Here is a 4,409-nt window from a genome sequence, read left to right on the forward strand (position 1 = left end):
TTTTGGGGCTAGAAAAGGGGGAATGACCCCTAAAAACATTATAAAAGTTGATATATGAGGTATTTATTCATATTGGTACCGTTAATTGCATTGTTATTTATCAATTGAATTAAATTATTTTTAGTGTTAAGAATGATGATAGAAGCTTGTAGGAGGAATGCCGCGAGATGGCGGTAGCGTCAATTTTCCGCTCGGATCAGTAAAGTCGACAGTAGTCGTAGACCAGGCTGGTCTGATCAGTCGTCTGCCGAGCTAGTTAATGGAGGTGCAATGTTGCCGCATATTTTGTTATTTTATTTTAGGTAATCAAAAGTGCACAGAAGATAAGAATTGCATCGGATATATTTTCGTATGATTAACTTTAGATAATAATAATTATTTTTGTATAGTTTTAATTTATTTTATAACGTGTTTATCAGGGGGGGAGGGGATTTCAAAATCTATCTGAGCCACCCCCATCCTTCCGTTAGCATGCGCGGATTCAATAAATAAATTGTTAAATAAAAGATGAAAATCTCGAAAATTGAGATTTTGCGAGGGGGGGAGGGAGAGGTACAACGGCGACGGGTTGCAAATTTTAGGTAACTATTAATTAAACTTTCATGAGGGGGTGGAAGGGGGAGGTACGACGACGGACTGTTGCCAATTTTACCCAACAAGGAGAGGAGGTTTCCGAATCTGACTGAGCCACCCCCATGCGTTGATTTAAAAAATTGTTAAAAAAATAAACAATGAAAACCGCGGCAATGGAGACTTTGTGAGGAGGTGGAAGGGGGAGGTGCGACGGCGGAGGGTTACTAATTTTACCCGACAAGGGGAGGGGGTTTCAGAACCTTTCTGAGCCACCCCTATCCCTCCGTTTCCATGCTTTTTTTAAATAAATTAAAAAATTGTTGAATGAAAAATAAAAATTTTGTTAATTGAAATTGCACGAGAGGGTGGAAGGGGAAGGTATGATGGCGGAGGGTTGCAAATTGTACCCAAAGAGGGGAGGGAGTTTCAAAATATATTTGAGCCACCCTCTATCCTTCCGTTAGCATGCGTTGATTGAATAAAAAAATATATCAACGCAACAAAGGAGGAGGAGGGTTTAACCCTAACACTTTCTGATCCTCATATTCGGGCTCTTATATTCTGACCCTTAGATTTTGATCCTACTGTTCCTCATATTTTTATCCACACCTTTTGACTCCTAGATTTTTACCCTCAATTCCTCTTCATTCAATTTTGGAACTTGTGAAGGTAACACTATACTTATGTGACCCAACATGAATTAATTATTTAACCGGTCTATTATGTTTGTTTTTCGGAGTTATTACGGGGAAAAATTATGAATTAGGTCGCTCACAAGAATTCAAAAATGTTTTCTTGTGAGGTGTTAATTCGTCATAGTCTGTGAACTAGGTTACACAATTAAATCCCAACCTTTATGAGTCATCCATTTATTTTGATCGGTGCTCATACAGATGTACGAGATGGTTCCCTATACTCCTCCTCCCCTTCTGGAGGTATAAATCAATTTTAGAATTACTTTTAAAGGTATATTTTGGAACAAATCGTTGTCGAGTAGTAAGGTATATTTCAAACCTTACCAGCTTATGGCGTAACCCAGGATTCATGACGTGGACGTTGCTGGTATAGAGTCCCATGACTCTACTACTTTTTTTTATGTGAAATAAATTTGAAAATTGAAAAGTTTTGGTCATTTGAAAAAATTTGAATTAAATGCGTATATGGTAACACTATACTTATGTGACCCAACAGACCATATAAGCATTACCATTTTCTTGTGAATTAAGGAAAATATACACATACATTTAATAAGAATAGAACGAATAAATTTAAATTAATCTAATCATGAAGACAGAATCAGAAAGAAAATAAAATAAAATGAAATAGTATACATGACTCTAGTGATGGGCGCGAAGCGCCCATTCGATAGTATTACAATCTAAGGCTAAAAATGTAAGGATCAGAAGGGGAAAAACTAATTGTTTATTGAATTCTTAACTCAATAAGTCATTAATTTAATTTTTAAGCAAATTTATCTATCGACAAATTAATGAATGACGTAATTTATCGATTCATTAGTATTGTTTCAGATATTATCCGATCTTAAACCTACCTAGAGATTTTTAAATCAGACCTGTTTTCAATCTTAAAGTTGCGATCTCAAAATTTAAGATAGGAACGGGACTCATGAACGGTCTTAACATTCCACCAGCATTCTTGAAGCGCGCGATGAGGCAATCGCTCATCGGCTTCTCGTAAGAATAGAGGCAAATATCGCCACAGGCGGCGCTATCCGGGGTTCAGCGTCAAGAGTCCCATATCCGTAACATGTGGAAAATTTTCGCCGAGCGGAAGAAAATTCTTTTTTTCTACTCAACCCTGATCGATAGACAACTTTTAGCACCACAAGAGTGAACTAGAAAAGTTACTTGAGGCATATAAAAAAAATTTCGCCAAATATTTTCACATTTAGGGTATATTTCTTATGAAGTAAAAATTTTTGTGAGGGAATCGCTCCTAGCGCGACTACTGATGGGTTAAATTCCATAAGATCGTATGTTAAGATCGGAAATTGGTCTGATTTTAAGACTGTTTATCGGACTTTCTGTCTTAAGTCTTAGTTTCAGACCGCTCGTAAGACCGGAGTTTTTACAGTGTTTTTACAGTTGGACCATTTTTCCATTCACACAACGTGATTAACTGATTCAAGGGACGTGTGGATAGATAAGCGGTGAGAGGGTATGAAAAAAAAATCAGTCAATATTTACTTTCTATTTTATTAACTGTTGCGCCTGTTTTGCTGACAAATTAGCAATAGGCTTCCGAATGGGTTTGAATATGATACTCACTTCTGACCTGCATTTCTGGATGTTATTTCTCCCCTACACTTTTCATCCTCATAACCTTAAATTTCAACTCTCATAAACCATAGCTGTGACCAGTATGCTCCTTATTTTCGACCCTCGTGACCATCATCTTTAGTTTCGACACTTGTGAACCTTGGTTTTATCTCTCGCGATCTATGGTTTTGCAACCCTCACTAGAAGGGTCAAAATGAAATCCGAATAAGGGTCAGAAATGGTGAAAAAGAGTCAAAACAAGGATCTGGATAGATCGGAGTAAGTGTCAGAAAGGGTCAGAGTAAGGTTCAGGAACGGTCACAATGAGGCTGATATGGAGACCTTAGGGAGTTCGTATGGAGATTATATGGGTATCATATGAGGGCGATATGAAGGACATACGGCGCTTATGTTAAGGTCATATGGAGGTCAGATAGGGGTAATAAGGTGTTCTATATACTGTGACAGGTCCCGTATACATTTTTAGGTCCATTGAATTTTATCATTGGACTTTATGTTTTTGGGGGCCCTGAACACGAATGTGAGTAGTAAGAGGGCATTATTGGCGAATTTTTTTCCAGGAATTACCCCCTTCCCCCCCTTTTTTTCCAGGAAGTGCACGTGCACGTCCCCCCTCCCCCCTCGGCGGCATTCCTTTGAAGAGGTCGTCGGCGCGCTGGGGGGCCCCTTGGGGTGCAGGGCCTCAAAGTTGGGGTCCGAGGGTCACAGGAAGTGGGTGGTAGGTGGAAAATGGCCGCCAGATAGAAAATGAGTGGCGGGTGGAAAGTGGGTGGTGGGTGGAAAAGGGGGGGAAGTGGGTTGTGGTAATAAGAAATGACTACATAACGCTCGATTTATAGGATTACATAAATTATTTATTCAGAAATTATTCTTATTGTCTAGGATACATAATTTTCTTAATTGTAAAGGATGATGATGATGGTGATGATGATGATGATGATGATTATTATTATTATTATTATTGATCAATTAATGAAGGTACATAATTTTTTTAGTGGAACGCTGATTACAATGTAAAATACCTTTGCCAGATCAGCTCTGAAAAGGTTTACTTAAATTTTTACGATTATAATTTCGGTTTTGAGTAATTTTTTAAAACAGTTTCATAATAATGCGATCGTTACGTTTTGTGTCTGAAGAAAATAGTTTATGAAAGAATTGTAAAGACCGATCATTGAACAACCAGTGAAGCACACTAATGCAGTACTGGCCACAAACATCAGACGATATATCTTGGAGTCTTTTCTGGCTCCATTCATATACATGACAAATTCGCTTAAGACGCTGAGCCATTCTTGTGTCGAAGGGCGGTATTCCGAAGCTGTCGAAATAGATTCCTCGTCCATTGGAACCGAGGTAAACGGCAACCCAGTGGCTTCCTGCTTGGTTGTGGTTATCGGTATTGATGATGATGGCACAGGGCCGGGACCATGTCCAGGGGACACGGTCAGCAGGGTAGACGCCTCCAATTGATGCATCGGTATGGGGTAGTACCTTCAGGAGCTCAAGTGTATTCATAAGACGATGGTACGCAGG

This window comes from Diachasma alloeum, unplaced genomic scaffold (genome assembly GCF_001412515.2).
Source record: "Diachasma alloeum isolate Michigan unplaced genomic scaffold, Dall2.0 Dall_scaffold_00646, whole genome shotgun sequence".
Classification (NCBI taxonomy): domain Eukaryota; kingdom Metazoa; phylum Arthropoda; class Insecta; order Hymenoptera; family Braconidae; genus Diachasma; species Diachasma alloeum.